Raw genomic sequence first — 19081 nt, 5'->3', positions numbered from 1 at the left:
GAATCTAGATAAGGCTTTATAAGCCTATGGGCTCTCTGCTGTCTTCCCAGGAAGCACTAGCCATCTGAAAGGGGTTGGGTCATAGCCTACATACCCCCTCCCACCATCGTCCACAGGGGGTTGCCAGGTACATAGGGCAGAATTCCACTGGTACCTCCCTACTGCCAACAGAGCTCTTCCACACCCCGTACCTCCCCACACAAGGCTGTCCCCCATGGCACAATATAGCCCTTTATTTGTATCAATGCAATGTACCTATTTTTATAACATTTTTACCAAAATTGTTATTTTCTTGGACTCCATGTCCTCTGGCTGTCCACACCATACTGCACCTGTAATTCTTGTCTCACTATGTATTGCTGACTAATACAACAGGTGACATTAAATAAAGCTAAGGGCTGTAATATGTCTCTGAATTCAATCAGCCATTTATTCCACAGTGTGCTCCAAAGGGAAGTGTTCACTAACATTAATTCTTTATTATGTCACTCGATAATTATTTCCTTAAATTATGCAAAGCACTGTTTGCTTTGGATGAATCATTCCCCTTTACCTTTTCAAATGCAGTCTCTATCAGGTGTTTCCTGACAGCTGCGGGAGCTTAACATTTATTTGATTAAACATGAAACATTTAATACTGCAACCAAACCCAGCTAGAGCTGTGGGAGATGTTTGGAAAGTAGCCAACAAAAAAACACACTGGGTCTGGGTTTGAGGTTTGCTGCATTTCAGGTGCTTGAGAGGAGAAATTTCACCGTGATGAAATTTGCTTCCCCATTCAAAGATTTTCCCCACAGCTGCCGAGCCAGCTTCTCTGGCCAAGACCTGACACACCTTATTTATTTATTCCATCTTCTGGACTGTTCTATAGCCCACTACCTCCCTACTGCCTGCTGAGTCTTCATGAGGCACTGACAGGCCACAAATCCCTCTTGGTTTGCTATTGTCCTCCATAATCGTAATGCTCTTGTGGGGGCTCATATAAGCAGCTTGACCCACCCTTCCCGTGACATGGTGTTGGGACAGGAGGGGTCAGGGAAACCCTCTCTCCCCTTCTATAATAGGAGGGCAGACTAGATGATCACAATGGTCACTTCTGGCCTCGGAAGCTATGAACTGAACAGAGCTGAAAGCTATGAACTGGGGGTTGGTAGTATATTGTAAGGTCTTGAGTGGTGGAGTTTTTCTAGAAGCTTCTTTGCTAGAAAGTGAAGTCCCATTATTGGTAGCATGCAGCTCGTTCCCACGCTATAGTATTAGGCCATAGCTGCATCCTGAGGTATAGACCCAAACACAGTGAGAGAAGGAAGGATTTCCTCTCCTCCTGACCTACTAGGTGCTTCCTAACAACACTTTCTTGTATGGGAAAAAGTGAGCTGGTCTAATGCTCCTTCCCCAAGTGTAGATTAGAGAGCAGCCCCTCACAGCACTGCAAGGGCCCACCAGAGAGTAGGAGAGGGAAGGAGATCTTCATTTCCTGGCAAATGTAAACAAGGAGTCTTAGGATTTGATGAGGAGTGGCCAGTGATAATGTGAATTCCCTTGGGAGACCAGAAGGCCTTGAGGCTCAAAGTCAGTCTGAAGCGTGTGGACTGTGGCCAATCCCCTGCAAATGGATCTGCAGGGTTCAGTTCATGAGCACCATTCTGAACTGAAAAGCCTGTGGTTTGCATGGCACCAGCATGCACAGAGGAAAGAAGTCCCGCTCTCAGCCAGGAGCTGAGCAGTTGACTATGTGAATAGTATCTACAGGTGAGTGAATGACAAATCAGATGAGGAAAGGAAGATTCTTACCACATGCTGTGTGTCATTAAAATCAAGCCATGGGGTAATCTGGGGCATGCTCCTGAGAAAACCCCAGGTGTTCCAGGAGCATGTTTCTAAATAATCCTGCTCTGTGTGGGAGAAGGCCGGGTGGTGGTATAAATGAATGGCCTTACCTTCTTGTTGCAACATGCACCTCATGAAATAACCATGCATTCATGCAACACCAATTAATATAAGCATTTCCAGGGAGAAGGCCAAGGTGGGGCACTTCACCTGAGTTCCTCTTACTCCCAGATGAGAGTTTGATAAATGGAACTAGCTGCTGATTAACTAAAGCTAGCAGGTATTCATGTTAGATGCATTGCCCATAATTAATTAATGTCTTCACAAAAAGCAGAGGTATTTTTTTCTTTAATAACTGTGGGCCCTGATGCTACTCTTACACCAGTGCAGGTTTTCTGACGTCAGTGGAGTTACTCCAGCTTTATATTCTAGAGAGGAAAGAACCTCATGGTAGTGCATCTTTCCAAGGACCTGGATTTATGACTTGACTAATAGGGGATTTTTTAAAATCTCTAGTGTTACTGTGTGCTTCAATTATTAGCCTGTTTAATTTGTAATTAACTTTTAACGTAGTTTACTTATGAACCTATGGTTTGTTTTTAATGCAGCGATAGGGAACACAGACTTCAAGGGAAATCCATCCACTTCAGAAAGAGGAGATTGAGATAGCGCATGCAAATTTACTAGCCATCTTGCTACGAAATCACTATTCTACCTAGTTTCAAGTGGAGATTAAAGAATGTAAACTAAAACAAGAGATAAGAGAAAGAGTAAGGAAAGAGGAGGCGGGTGCAGCCTATGCTTAATTTGGTGCATTTAGTCTCTAGCTGATATAAAGGAGGTGTTACTTATCAGCTCTGTGTTCTTGGGGAACCAGGGCACAGTGGCCAGCCTATTTGACTCATGGAAGACCTTCCCCTCCCCCAGCCTCTGCTTGAACCAAAACCGATCAGAAGAAAGACTTTCAAAAAGCAATGAAAAGGCAGTAGGAGACACACCTAAGCCCCTCATTTCCATCAAAGATGGGACTGGGAGGCATCTCCATTAGCATAAAGAATGGAGATCAGAGGTTCCAAGGCAAGAACTGCACTGAACTCAGGGACCAGAAAAGCAGAGAAGCACTGCATCATGGGGGATCTCTGCTCTAGATGTTAATGAACCCACACCTGCACACACCCAGCTCAGTAGTTAGCTGACCAATTCTAGCAATAAATCCTTTGTTGGTATCTAAAATAGTGAAGCTGCCTAATTGCATTGTGAGCTCCCTCAAAAGAACACCACCCATAGCCAGGAATGATAAGTTCCTATTGCCTAGCCTGAACAAAACAACTTTGGTATTCTCCCTTGAGCCATCAGTTTATCCATAAGCAAATCCAGTGTTCTCCCTTGAACCATTGTTGTTTCCCTACAAAAACCCCTACCCATGCTCAAGTAAGTGTTCTGATGCCTGGATCCAAAATCTGCATCAGTTCCATTGGGACTTTGTCTTCTCCTGTCTGATCAAGCCGGGGGCTCTGCCTGTCTCCAGCATTCTGGACCCTAAGCTACTACCACCACCTGGGACCTCTGATAGATTCAAGCTTCACAGAGCACCCAAAAATCCTGTGGGATTTGCTCATCAAGTGAGTTACTATCATAATAATTGTAACGTGAAAGAGGGGATAGGGACATGCTGAACCTGGGACATATGAGGGTGGCAGATTGAAAGTGCTGTTTGACCCAGTCTGTTCAGGAGTACTCTATTCCGGTGTGGTGCCCATGGCATATGAGGGTGGCAGCTGGGAGGTGCTGCTTGACCCAGCCTGCTGAATCCAAGGGCCTATGAGGGTGACAGTTTGGAAATCCTGCTCGACTCAGACTATTGAGTTCAGGGACATAGATATAATGGGAGTACTGATTAACCTGGTCCTCTCAGATGGGCGCTGTTAATGTGTGTGTTCGTCTGATTTTGGGGCTGGAGGAACCCAGCCCTGGGGAACCTAGGTCCTGCAGGATAGCTCCACTGGGAGGGAACTTGCAGAAGGGAGAAGTAGAGAACACAAGTGACACAAGCAGTACATTGATAGAATATAACCCCAAGAGTAACCCCAATAAATGAGCATACCCCAAAGTAATGGGCAAATCTGGTAACAGAGGAGTCTAGGTTTTTAAACATTATCTTTATAACTTAGGTTTTCATATGAGGTTGTGCGCAGGATATAGATAGCTGCTTGAAGGCCATTCTTTGCTAAGGACCAAAGAATGGTGGTATGGTCTGAGGAGCCAGAAATGTGTGAATTTCAATCCTGGCTCTGAGAGTCACTTGACTTTATTGCCTCAGTTTTTTCATCTGCAAAATGGGGCTTGTATGAGTTACTGTTAGGGCTAGTTTACATTGGCAATGCTAAGCGCTGCTGTGACAGTGCTGTCACGTGCCTTATGTTTTTGTGGCACAACACTGCGAGATTGTATGAGTTACTATTAGGGCTAGTCTACATTGGCAACACCAAAGTGCTGCTGCGGCAGGGCTTTAATGTGCCTTGTGAGCTCTAAAAACACCACCTCCATGAGAGGTGTAGCTACCAGCTCTGGGAGCATGATTCCCAGCGCTGGTGCACTGTCTACACTGGCATTTTACAGCGTCAAAACTTGCTGTGCTCAGGGGGGTGGTTTTTCACCCCCCCGAGCAAGAAAGTTGCAGCGCTGTAAATTGCCAGTGTAGACAAGCCCTTAATAAAGCTGCTCCCTACATGTGGAATTATAGCCTCCCCACTCTATGGCAAGCATCTTCACTCCACTCAAAATCCACCTTGTTTAATACTACTGACTTCAGTTCTATGCTGTCTATTCTTCCCCTTTACTCCTGTCTCACTCTGTATGGACACTATGAGAAATTATTACATTGGATTGCTATTTATTACTGTTTATTCTAACTCTTGTCCCGTTCCCTCACTTCTTTTGTCTGAGAGTTTTCAAGATTTACATTGTATACACTTTGGGGTGGGAACTGGCTGTTAAGGAACTCTCCGTAGAGCACCAAAGTCATGGCACTATATAAACATTTATTAAGTAGCTATTGCATTAGTTTCTTAGAAATCATCAAATTTTAGTTTTAGCCACTTCCCCTACCCTCTGTATTCCATTTTTCTGAAACCTGGACAATATAATATGACACTGTGTATCTAAGGAGCATGTTGAAATCAATATTTGCCTTTAATGTAGACTTCATTTCATCCAAAGTCGTCTTGCAAGACTCTTTTGTAATCAGAGAGGAATATGAAAATGTAAACCAAGTTGCAGAACCTGCTACCAGCACAACTTTGTTTCACTTTTAGAGCTGGGAGGAAAATGGTTTCCAGTGCCATGAAAATTTTTGAGATTTTAAAAAATATTCCCATTCCTCATTGAGCTAAAACTGAGACCTTTCAATTAAAAAAACACACCAGAGGATGCCATCCATCCCAGGGTGACTAATAGTCTGTTGGTTATGGCACTCACCTGGAATGTAGGAGATCCACCTCAAGTCCCTACTCCAGAATGGGTTGAACATGGATTTAATATATCCGAACTGAGTGCCCTAATCACCTGATTCTTGGGTAGGGCATGTCTCTGTCTCATTTTGACCAGAAAATCCATCTTGGACCTGGACCATTTGCCAATGAAAGTTTTGTTGAAACTGCCATATGCTTGTGAAAAGTTGCTAATGAGAAACCATTTTGTTGAAAACTTCCTGATCAGTTGTATTTTCTTTCCCTTAATTCTGCACTTTCAAAATTTTCTGGAATCCTAAAAGTTGTTTCAGTTCTTTTATATATATATATATATATATATATATTTTACTTATTTTATATTTTTGCTTTTCAACACAAACATCACAATCCAGAAACTCCCTATAAAGTTGTAATTACCATCTGAAACTTTGTTAGCTTCAGGCTAAGTTCACAGACTACTTTAAAATTGAGGACTCACAAATTATCTTTTATATTAATTGTAGCTTAGACTGAGATTTTGTTTTTAGCTATGGAAAGTCTTGAAATCCAAGTCAAATAGTTAAATGTATAAGGAGGATGCTTGGCATGGTCTGTTAGGTTTCAAACTCTTTTCCAGAATAGTTTATTTGGGGCAAGAGAGTTGTGTCAAATACTTTCTATGTAATTCATATTAGCAATGTCTTTGTCATGTTCCCTGTATGGCTCATCTACTAGAGGATAATAGCATACTACTGCTAACAACTAATGGAGTTACTTCCTTAGCTCAAGTGGTAGGGTCTGTGTAATGGAGCTGAAGGTCCTGAGGGCAAAAACACTGCTGCTAACCTATATAGGTGTTTGTTATGCATACAGTTTCAAAGTTGATTATACTTGACCCTTGCACTGGCATCATGTTTTGACTTGTATTCTACTTTATTTTAGGGGCGTAGCCACAGGTGGGCCTGGGTGGGCCATAGTCCATCCACTTAGCATCCAGGCCCACCTAAATATGAGCAGGGGTACAGAGCAGCCACACACAATGAAGTGGTGAAGGACAGTGCTGAAGAGACACATTAGTGCCCCAGCTGTTCTGCTACCCACCCCTTCCCAGCCTGGCTGTACCATCGGGCTGCTAACACATGTGGGGGAAGGAGGAGGACTGGAAAGGAGGTGATGGGAACCACCATCCTATGCACAGAGCGCATGTCCTGGGATCTCCCCCTTGCAGAACACAGTGTGGGCTGTTTGTGCTGGGAAATCAAACCTGTGAGGAGTGGCTGCCATGTCTCACCCCGCTGCTGGAGGGGGAATGGTTGGGCCCCAATCGGCAGCTGCTCTGATAGGAGGGGGGTCATAGCTACATGGGGATGCTGTGCTGGGTCCCTGCTGGGTTCAACAACATGCAGCACCATGTCTGCGAGTGTGGGGGCGAGGAGGAGGTGCCATGGCACCCCCCAGGAGAGGTGGCTGAACCTGGTGGAGAAGGAGCTGCTGGTAGTGATTGCCTTAGTTGAGGCTTGGGGGTACCTAGCTTGGCAGGTGAAGCCCTTTGTTTGGGGGCACCAAGGCTAGGAAGAGGTTTTGGCATTGGGGGAGAAGCTGAGCTAGCACAGTCTGTCCTTGCTGGTCCAGCTGAAAGCCGGGGCTCACCCAAATTTCTACTCCTAGCTATGCCACTGCTTCATTGCAGAAGATGATGGCTTATATAAAGTAAAACTACTAATAATGTAATGACAAAAGCACAACCAATTTCCAGTTCTCTTTAAGAAAACTTAATAGAAACCTGCTATGCCTTCATTTGCCGTGAAGTAGAATACAGTCTAGATGATTGGTTCAAAGTTAAGAAAAGCCATGTAACAAGTATGAATGTCAGACCAATAAAGGTAACAATGTTTCCTATAAAAGGCACTGTAAATTAACCAATCCCCCATTAGAAAGTGCTTCCCATAATATCTGAATCATAAAAGCAGGCCAGTCAATTCTGGGAACACCTGCCAGCTTAAAACAGAACCACAAGGCAACGTAGTATGACTAAAAGAAAAGCACAAACAATATGATAAATGTCATTGATATCAGTCATTTTCTATGTGGGTGTGTGAGGAAGTGTGACTTCCTCTTCCAAGCAGGTCGTGGGTTGTCTGGGACACATGAGAATGATTCTGAGAAAGCCCCTTGGAGTCTCTGCAGATAATATTGAACAAATTGCAGTATAATTCCATGCTTGCTGAGGGAGTTTTCATTATTCTTGGATGTAAGAGGTTAAAACAGCACCTCTGAATGTTTTCAACCAATTTGTCATATAGTTATAGAAGAACTCTATAATATTAGATGTTGTATTAAATGGGCAAACTTGTCACGTTGCTGCTCATGGTCATTAGTATACTGCTCCCAGCCCCTTAAATAATTACTTTACATTGTAAAAACACAGTTACACCATTTCCTCCCATGGATATATCCACAGACAGGCCCCATGGGGTACTGCAAACTGCAAGATTTACTTTGCAGAATTTCCTTCACGTTACCTGCAGTGGAGGTAAAGCAAACCCAACTCCATGGATCCCTGGGATTTCTGGGGAAACAGGCCTCAAGTTTATCCTAGTCTAGTCTCTATTTGCTGGGGTCTGCTCCCTCCAGCAGCCTGCCTTCTGCTGGAGCTATGCAACAATCGGCAGACTTCCCCCAGGGCTGTGCAATAGCAGCCCTACTGGGGAACCAGCCCATCATTGCTGCCTACTTGGATTTCCAAATGGATATCCATGAGTTCAACAAGGGTACGGGCAGATACTAAGCCTACCCCCAAAGTGCCATAACACTCTGCTATCACAGAGCTCCAGAGAAGCTTCCATGGACGTGCCGGAGAGCTGGGATCAGGCCACAGAGCTAACAGTCACTCTGCATCCTACATTGGATGGCTTTTCATATCTACTGCATATGAGGGTGGCAGGAATGAACTGGCCCTTTTTGTTTTTAATGAGACATAGTAATAAAAACAAGCAGAAAAAGAGAGAGCGCTATCATGATCTTAAAAACGTAGTATGCAAAGCCACAGCAGGACTTTCACTGTGCTGTAGCAGGATCCACATGGCCAGATACTGTGCGGCAAACTGGTGCACTGTAGATTCAGAAGCATGATTAGCACAAGCAAAGCAAAGGTGATAAGAAATGTAACTTCCTCTTTCCAACGAACATTTCAGTTTTCACATATTCACTGAATAGATTTTATAATCCTAGGGATTAAAAGCGTTTCTCTAATTGAGTCAACTACTTTATTGTCTGATGTCTTCTGCAAAAAATAATTGCCAGTAGGGTCTACAGGACTTGTTAAACATGTCCTATAATTTCTAAAAGTCAAGTTTTTGACAAAATTCCAAATGTAGATGAAAAACGTTGGTGAAGTTGTTGACATTTTTTCTGTGTTTTGAATCACTATAAAGCTAATCAAAATAGCATACACGTCATCAAAAATTTAATTTTTGGAGGAAAATATGCAAAAATGCTTTTTCCCCCAGATAAATTTTCCTTTGTTTGCGTGCATTTTTTGACCAGCTCTAGTAGTGATGTTTCTGTGGGATCATTTGAAAAATCTTGACAACAATAACTGCTAATGGCAAAAGTTACCTCTGTGCAAATAGCCCGTTGTTCCAGACCTGTTTCAACCAGTAGACTTTGTGCTGGCCTGCTGCATCGAGGTGAATTTTTACATAGAATTAGGTGGCATGGACTTTTATCTTGTCGGTTTTCATGGTGTGCAGAAGCACAAGCCATGCCAGTTCAGCAGCACTCAGGACAAAACATCTTTTCACTGACATAGACAGCAAGAATCTTTGTGGGGCAGCCTGGATGACTATGGACTTTTCAGTGCTGCATCATGAGGAATCTGCTGCTGTGAAAGCACAGAGTATAGTGGAGGTAGGCTGCCATATCCCATGTGGTATCCACAGTTCTACTCTCTCCTGTATTGGCAGCTGAAGAGGGATACCTGGCTAGCTCTGTGCCAGCTGGCTGTGGCTACTCAGAACACCTGTTCAGCACAGCACAAGCAATAGTTACAGGTGCACTTGCTGCTCTAAAAGGTACGTGGAGAGACTTTCATTCATAAAGATGAATGGACTCCTGTTGCCCAGGCAAGACATGACACCAGAGCACGTAGTTGCTAACTGCTTTCCTGATGAACAGCAGCCCATGGGTAAAGGAGAGCAGGAATGCATGGAGGGGATATTTCAGCTCCGGTGGGTGAATTTATTCACCAGTGTCCTCCATACACTCCTGCCTGTACTAAACCCAGCATGCCAAGTAACTAACTTCAATGACCACTCTGGAATACAGTTTGTACATCATGGAGACCGAATCAAGCATCTGATTTTTTCAGTGGGGGACCACAGACAAAGAGAGGAGAGGGACCATCTCATCACTTGCCTGCCTTCTATTTTTGCACCTGAAATAACAAACATTGTATTGTGGCCAACTGGCTGTGTGTGCACCAGAGGCTTTGCTGTGGCTCTGTCTCTTTCTCTCATTCTACTTTTTAAATATAGGTTTCAATGTTGTTGTTATTTTCCTTTTGTAAGAGCATGGCTGCTGAACTGATGCATCGCTACTTTTTCTTTTCCTTCACACGGCAATTTTAGCACATGGGTGCCTGTTCACTGCAAATACAAGAGCCAAAATGGAGTTTTTAAGAACCCAAAGGAAAAATGTATGTCTTATTAGTCAATGATTTTTTGAAATTACAGAAAAAAATTACTGTGTTAGGAGGAAAGATGAGTGTTGAGTAAAGAGGGGAAGAGAAATAAGTTATTACATACACTGCATAAGCTGGTGGGCTGTTTCACCATACCAGTGAAGGGAAGCAAACACCACAGCCAAGTCCTGGTAAGGCCCTTGCCTCAGGGCACAATGTCTTCTTTGAAAACAAGATATAAATAACAGAATAAAACAGCTCAACTGACAAATGCAGGTTGCAGACCCTGGAGACATTTCCCTTGACTCTACCAGCCAGTGGAAAAAGAACTTACTCTATACTCTAGGCCTAGCTTCCTTGGATATCCTGCTCTGTGTAGTGATAGTCAGGGATCCTTTAACTCTTTCCAGGTGGCTACTCACCTGTCACACACCTGCAAGACAAATTTCCTTGTACATGTGCTGTACTGGAGGAGTCAGGGTAGCAAATGTTGTACCTATATTTTTAAAAGGCTCTAAGGATTGTCAGGAAGGCCTTAAAATTTAGCCAGCAGAAAAGACAGAAACTGCTGAAAAGCAAAGACATAGTTTCTGTCAATACCTAATAACTTAGATCAGCTTATATGGTCAATGCCCGCCCAGTAACTCAGTTCTTAGAACAACACTAACCCTCCCTTCACAACCCACTGGATGTCTGTAAGCACTCATCCCTACCCCCGCCCCCCGTCTCCTTTTCCTGCAAGGCAGCCATAAATATTTGATACAAGTAGGATGACCTCTATATGTACATACTGCTCTTATTTTTATCTTTGTTCAGGGTTCTTTCTCTGCTTGTAACGTCTGTCTCTGTATGTACAGATATGTGCAAATGAATTGATAAAAGAATGTATATAACTGGCCATGGTGGCACCATATTTTTGAAGCTGCTTGTCAGTCTTCCCAGTACCATAAATAAACCCCCTTCAGTATTGTGTGTGCTTGCCTGATTCTAGGGGAAAATAATCTTTTTGCCTAACAGGGTAATCCAGGGAAATACAGACCTGTAAATCTTACAGATGAACCTATGAAACTGGTGGAAATGATTGTTAAAAATAGAATAGTAAAACACCTGGGAGATCATGAGCTGATAAAATCTAACTGTCATGGTATCTTGAAAGGATAATCACGTCTCCTAAATCTGTTAGAACTTTTAATGTGTCAGTAATATAGTGGATGGAGGATAGCCAGTTGCCATAACTTATTTATCCATTCAAAAGGTCTTTGACCAAGTCTATCCCAAGAAACTACTAAAGAAACTAAGTAGTCATGGAGTCAGAGGCAAAGTATTGTCATCGATAAAAAGCAGGCCAAGAAACAGGAAACAAAGTGCAGGAACAACTTTCATTGTGGAAAAAAGGAACACTGGAATATCTTGAGGTTCTCTATAAGGTCTGGTATTTAATAATTCATCATCTGAAGAAGGGGTAGGCAATGGGGTGACAAAATTTTCAGATGACATTATAATTTAGATTAGTCTAATCCAGCAAAAACTGCAAAGAACTTCAAATGGAAGTAATTCAGCTAGGTGAAATAGCAATACAATGGCAGATGAAGTTCAGTGCCGGTCAATGCAAAGTAAGTAACTTTGGAGTGAAAAATATAAACTACTAATATACATGACAGGATTTGAAATTAACTATCAACACAGGAAAAAGGAATGAACCATCAGTAAGGACAGCTCAATCAAAACCTCTACTCAATGTGCAGCTGAGGAAAAAAAAGAAAACATAATGAGGGAAGATGGAGAAGAATATGGGGCTATTATAGTGCTGTTGTACAAAACAATGTGGCAATCTTATCTGAAATACTGTGTGCAGTGCTAGTCACCTCATCTCAAAAAGGATGTTGCAAAATTAAAGAGGGTTTGGAGAAAGGTAAACAGAATGATTAGAGGCCATAGAAAATCACTAATAGGAAGAGATTGAACAGATTGGGATTGTTTTCCTTGGAAAAGAGACAAATGAGGGAACATGATAAAAGTATATAAAAATGTATGGTCTAGAGAAGGGTGTGAGCTTCTTTTTTCAGTCTAATAACACAAGAACAAGGGGCCATTCAATTAAATTAAAAGGTGACAAATTTTGAAGTGATAAAATGTGATTTTTTTTCATTCAACATGTAATTAGACAGTGAAACTCATTGCTACCAGATAATATTGATATCAATAATTTAGCAAAATTCAAAGATGGCTTACCCATTTATTTAGATAACAAGAATGTCCAGAGTTATAATAGTGAATACTAAATATATAGTTTTGAAAGTGATATAAAAATCTCATGCTTCAGGTTAATGCCAGTCTCTAACTATGAGGAATTAGTATGAGATTTTGAGGGGGATTATGCCACATCTGCCTACAATTGGGTTCTTACACCTTTCTCTGAAGCATCTGATCCTGGCCACTGTCAGACTGTCCGGATAGTGGATTAGATGGAATTTGGCTCTGATCTAGTCTGGTAATTCCTATGTAATTGGAAATTTTTGTTTACGCTGTTGTGAAAGAGATGAGAATTTCTTTTTTTTTCCTCATTGACCTCTCCTGATTCCTCCCCTTCCCCATTTTTAATATAGGCTTAACAAATGTGAAAGACATTAAAAAGGAAAAATAAAATTAAGAGAATATATATATATTAATTTTATATATAAATTTTTTATACCCACACATTCTATGACCAATGTAAGCACCTAGTCTATGTAAGTGTTTGATAACCAGGGTTAAATAGAAAAGATTAAATATGAGAAATTACTAGTTCATAAAGAATGTGGATCGTTGAACTCTGGAGAAACCAGGTTCAGCTTCACTGAGTCTATTACTATGAAAAAAAGAGAAAAGAGCTAACATCTAAATTTTTTACCTAGTATTTAAAGAGTTAAGTAGTACTAAGAGTGTGCATTTGTATAATTAATTGTGCTTGTGCCTACATGTAACCAGGAAAGTTATACCTATTCCAGAAAAGTCATCAGTAAAGACATTGTGAAGTGAAAGAGAAATGTCTGGAGAAAAACTCTGTGAAGTGCAGTTATAGATGCATGTCTGAGGCACTCAGTCATCACAAGTGGCTATCATTCCCGAGGAACACTTCCTTCTGCTTCCCATAACCGTGTGTCTCATTTTGTGGGTTGGCCTCAGGTAAACAATTGCTACATTCCTATGTTCATGTCTTTATCTGGAGCTGATAATAGTAAGGAACTACATACACTGCAGCTGGCAAGTGCTCATGAATGACTATTTGGTGAAGAGGCTGTGTATGCATGCATATGTATGGGAAAATCTTCCCTTTTCTCCTCTCCTAAGGTTATTATGTCTTCCTTTTCCTCCTCTCCCTGAGATCCTTCCATTCTCCTCCTGGGGTTCAGGCAAAATGGCTGACATGCTATTTTCACTTCCTTTCCAGTCCAAAAACCAACATTTTTTGTTTTTCAGAAACCATGCCCAATTTTAAAAAACAAAAAAACTATTCCATATTGAAAACTTTGTAACTGGAGAAAAACTAAACCAGCTCTAATCAATAACTATGATTTAGCTTAAATAACAACCATGGAAAATAGAGGGAGTCAGTAACAATAAAAGTAAATCACACTGGTTCATCCAAAAGATATCATGATTGGAGCGTGTGATGGAAAGGCTTTCTGTGCACGTGGGTGGTTGGAAGGTGGAGAGGGATTACCAGTACAATGTAAGTAGAAAAGCTTACATCCTGTGGTTAGCCACATCCTTCCTTTTTGGTCTCACTCAGCTCATGTCTGTCTCCCTGTGAGAGAGAGTTCACATGAGTTACTCCCTTTACTTTCCTATTGGCTGGCTTTTCAAGTCCAGTTTCAGTTAGCTCTTGAGTAGGGCAGTGACCACCCTCCAAACTCATTTTGATGACTTGAATTCCAATATCTTTGGAATATGAATCCTTCCTAGAAATGGGCCTTCTTAGCCTTTATTTTAATAACTGAGCATTAGCTCTGCCAAATTAGTTATTGTTCATATCATGAGCCCAATGCTTCTGCAACAACTTTAATCTGTGCAGCTAATCTATATTAGCTATTTCATCAGGCAGTAAATAAAATGATCACACACAATGAATTAGTTTATCACTTATCTCTGTCCAGTATGTTTCTCTGCAAATGGTCACCCACACAGTTAAGCTGTGATAGAGACATATAGAAGGCTGTGTGGGCGATCATCTGCAGCCAGGATGTTTCCCAGTAGATAACTGGTGTAACTGGCTAATGCTGCTGCTACTTACCCTGTAGCAGTTGTTCCCTAGGCTTCTGAAAAAGGGTGATGGTTACAGTAATTAGCACTGCTGCAAAAACAATGGAAATGACATGCTTTCTATTTGGACATGAGGCACTGGTCCATATCACACATTGCAGATCCAGAAAACTTTCATTAAGAGAAACACTTTTTGACATACTGACTTTTCTGAATACTCTTTTTTAAAATCTAAAACTATAAACATTCTATGTTGCATGTGGAAATGCTCAACTGAAAAATGACTAACCCAAATATGTTAAATCAATATTAATTTAAATATACTCCATTCACTTCTGCCAAAAATATAAGATCATGCGTCTGGGTGGCAATGCTGTTTTGAAGCTTGCGCCTGAGGATTAATTTTATGGTCAAGATAAGGAGTTTTGAGAGCAGACACTAATAAATCCTTTATTACAGTGGCTCTTTACTAGGCACTGTTGTAATAAAGTCAGATTACTGTAAAATAGATGATGGTGTCATTTCATCTGCAAATGCTCCCTCTTACCCTGCAACAGTGTTGTTTCAAAGGTTAAAGCAGTAAACCTAGGCAAAATTGCATGGCTTCTGATGCAGCATTGAAGGTTTTAAGTTATCAATGTTTGCATAAATTGTATGTTCAGAGTCACCTTAAATCAGTGGTAATAAAAGCAGAGGTGAGCTGAAGAGGCTTTGCTTTGGCTTTGCAAATCCTCATTTGTAAGGTTTGGTTTAATAAAACTAAAGCCAGCTGTCCATTTGATCTGAACCACCAAACTTTGGGGAATCTCTGAATGTATTTCCATTAGCACAAGGAGTCTTTTGCTGCAGTTAATGCCATGACTCTCTAGTGCCAGTTACACAATGACAAAGCTCAAAATAATTTGAATACAGTAGATGCTTCTTTTGGGATGCCTTGGTGGGTAGTTTTGAGACCTGCATTATTAGCAGAGCTGACTGAAATTCAGAATTTCTGTCCCATGGGAAATTCGAACATTTCAACATTTACTCTTAGGACAAAAAGTAGAAATTTTGAAAATTTTCACAGAATGCAAATTCTAAAAAAATTCTATTTGGAAATGTCAAAACATTTTGTTTTGACATTTTTGATCAAAATGAAACATTTTAACATTCTTGGAACTGAAATGCTTCATTTTGGTTTATTGAACTGACCCTAAATGCTGCTCCAGGCTGCTCCAGAGGCAATTGTGTTATTGGATGGGCCCACAAAGTTGATCGTGAATGCTACTTACGTGGAGATTGGCTCCAGTGGCAGGGTAATGTACGAGTCCCTAAGCACGAAAGTCCTGCATGTGCAGCTGGTGTGGCAGGCGCAAGCTGATAGACAGGAATAAGCAGTGTGCAGCTTTTTGTACCCTGTCTGCATGTGTCATAGATACCACAGGACTGTTATCTGATGTTAGAGGCGCAAACAGAACACCATGAGATTGACACACTCACAGTCTAAGTCCTTATTAAGCAGCAATTATTGCTATCAAATATCATGAATAAATCACTTTCCTGGGAGATGTCCCAATTAATTGAATTTTCCAACTCAGTTTGTCCTGTTTAAGTGGCATATATTGTACTAAAACTGGCAATTTAGTTGTAAGCCGTACTGTGAGTACACACTACATGAGGAGTCACATAGTTGACTGGTCCAATCTTCCCCCTTAGCTGATGAATCTATATGTATGATGTTTATAGCTTGGTGTTCTACAGAAAGCTATAAACCAAGAAATGTGCAGCTGAACTGGGTTTCGAACAAGTGACCTCCTAATGGAACCCGACTCTGCATCTTTTAGAAGGACATTAGCTTGCGAAAGTGTTGTAAATTACTATTTTGTAGCAGAACATGTGTTACAAATATTTCACAGAAAACACCCCATCATGGGCATGATGGCGCAGTGAGGAAATTACATACACAGGGTGGGAAAAGGAGGACATGGATAAACGATAATGTGGCAGCTCATTTCAGCCATGAGAGGTTTATTTTTGTAAGAGTTTGCGCACTGTGTGTGCAGGCAAATCTGCAGCAGTACAATTCTTAGTAGTGACTGGACTGAGGCAAAGGTGGAGACTTGATGTATAGATTCTGAGATATTTTACTAGGACTGATTAGCAAAACAAAAGGCACTTGACTAAAATATCAGCCATATTATATCTATATATACTAAGCATTTCATAATATTTTAAATAGGGTCACATAATGGCTGGGAATATCCTATTTCCCAGAATCCTGGTGCAAGCAGAAATGCTATCTGAGCAAGTCAAAGTGTCAGCTGTCTTAGCTGCCAGAAAAAGACACTAGGGGAAGCTGGGAGCAGGCTGAGTGTCATAAGGCATAGCAGCATTACCCAGCTGGTTGACAGTAGGGCATCAGTGGGAGCTGAGCTGCCTCTGTGTGGTGGTGGAGAAGGAGCTGAGCAGACCAAAAGCAGTGAACTGCCATTCAGAGGGAAGATGTGGAAGAAGGAAGGGCTAAGCAAAGCACAGATATTCAGTGGGGAGGAAGGGAAAGATGCCCTACATTAGTGGTTGTCCCTGAAATACCATGAAGTCCACAAATGACACTGCACATGAATGTTTCACAAAACTTTTAACCACCAGGTCACTTGCCTTTCGGAACATATTCCTAATGGTGGAAATATTGTGCCAGATCTTTGGTCCTGTTCCATTGGCTTTGTACAGCCAAGCAGATTTAAACCTGGCTTAAAGGGCTAGTTGGAGGTTCTCCCAAAGTGGGAACAGGGCCAGCTTTAGGCCGATTCGCCTGATTCCCAGGAATCGGGCCCTGCGCCTTAGACACTTTTTTTTTTAAATGTACCCCGGGTCCCTGGCTGTGATCTGCTCCGGGGTCTTCTGTGGTCCCACTCCCTTGAGGGAAGCGCAGGCAGGAGCGCGGCAAGCCCCGCAGCCCCGGCTGGAGCTCCGGCTGGAGCGCGGCAAGCCCCGCGGCCCCCCTCTCCTGGCTGAAGCCCCGCTCTCCTGGCTGGAGCTGCGGCTGGAGCGTGGCTCTCCAAGCTGGAGCTCCGGGCCCTTTGAATAGCCTCCAGAGCCTTGGGGTAGTGAGGGGCTCTGGGGGCTATTTAAAGGGCCAGGGCTCCAGCTGCCTCTGCCACCCTGGTCCTTTAAATAGCCACCAGAGCCCCGCCACCTCCATGCATTCCCCAGGGCTCCCGCGGCTATTTAAAAGGTCCAGGGCAGGGTAGAAGCTGGGGAGCCCCTGGCCCTTTAAATAGCCCCCAAAGCCCTGGGATAGCAGGGAGCTTGGGGGCTATTTAAAGGGCTGGGGCTTCAGCTGCCTCTGCTGCACCCCCTGCCCTGCCCACACCAGCCCAGCTTCCCCTGCCTGCAGCCAGCTCTGCACCCCGTGCCCACAACCAGCCCCTGTCAAACTCCCTGCCGTGTCTCCAGTCAACCCCTGCCACACACCCCTGTGGCCCTGCCCAAAGCCAGCCAGCCCCACACACACTGCTGCCTGCACCAGCCCTGCACACTCTGCCCTGTCTCCAGCCAACCCCTGCTGCATCCCCCTGCCTGAAGCCAGCCAGTCCCGCACTCCTCTGTCTCCAGCCCTGCCAACCCCTGCTGCATCCCCCTGCGGCTCTGCCTGAAGCCAGCCCGCCCCACACACTCCCTGTCTCCAGCCAGCCCCGCATCCCTTGCCCTGCCTGCAGCCAGACCCTATCTCCAGTCAGCCCCTGCCCTGCCTCCAGCCAGCCCCATGTCCACTGCTGCCCTGCAGTTCCAGAACAGTAACCCTGCACACCTGCTTCAATGAGTGGGGCAGGGAGCAGCTGGGACCCACACATGTGAAACGGCAGTCATTAATAACCAATCAACAGCATATATGATGCAATGTACATAATATATAATTTTATTATTTATATAGTTATGGAAAGTAAATAATACCTGAAAGAAACGAAAGGCTTTTTTTTCCACTTTTGTTTTTAAGTCATCCCTGCCAGGGCCCCGCCGAAAATGTTCGAATTGGGCCCCACACTTCCTAAAGCCGGCCCTGAGTGGGAAATATCCTGGTGATGTAGGGGTAGCATAGCAATTCTTATACTCTTCCTAGCCCTAATGTAAGGCATTGTCAGGGGAAACTGTTCCTTGGATGCAGGAATGGCCCTGGATGCAGGAATGGTAACCAGTATAAGAAAGAGAAGCTTTAGGCTGTTTTTTTTGTGCCAGGGTTTGGTGCTGGTGCCTGCCAGCCCAAGACTGAGAAGCTGTAAAGGTGGCTTAGTATTACCTTTGTCTCTTTTCTGGGTTTGCACCAAGAACAAATCAGTCAAGCTGGAACATACAGGCTATTGTTCTTGTTCTGCAGCACTCTAGTGGTAGAACAGGGGTTTTCCACACTAAACTTAAACCAAACAAGCCCACAGACGTATATGCAGCAAAGCAGGCAGAGATAAGTAAATGGTGCATAGATAAGTAAATGGCATGTCATTTATTGATGAAAGCAGCAAAGAGTCCTGTGGCACCTTATAGACTAACAGACGTATTGGAGCATGAGCTTTCGGGCATCTGACGAAGTGCATCTGACAAAGTGGGTATTCACTCACGAAAGCTCATGCTCCAATACATCTGTTAGTCTATAAGGTGTCATAGGACTCTTTGCTGCTTTTACAGATCCAGACTAACACGGCTACCCCTCTGATATTTATTGATGAGATTTTTCTACGTGGATTTGAAATAAATGACTATGTCATCTCATTTCTGACTTGCAGCCTCAGACTGGTGGGGACAGTAGCTTTTTAATTTATATTAAAAGAAGCAAAACTGAACATATAAGATGAAGTGAGAGTCACACTATAGCAAACATAAGGAACACTGGCACAAGAGTCCAAAG

This window comes from Gopherus flavomarginatus, chromosome 1, assembly GCF_025201925.1.
Source record: "Gopherus flavomarginatus isolate rGopFla2 chromosome 1, rGopFla2.mat.asm, whole genome shotgun sequence".
Classification (NCBI taxonomy): domain Eukaryota; kingdom Metazoa; phylum Chordata; order Testudines; family Testudinidae; genus Gopherus; species Gopherus flavomarginatus.
Note: the sequence above shows the minus strand (reverse complement) of the source record.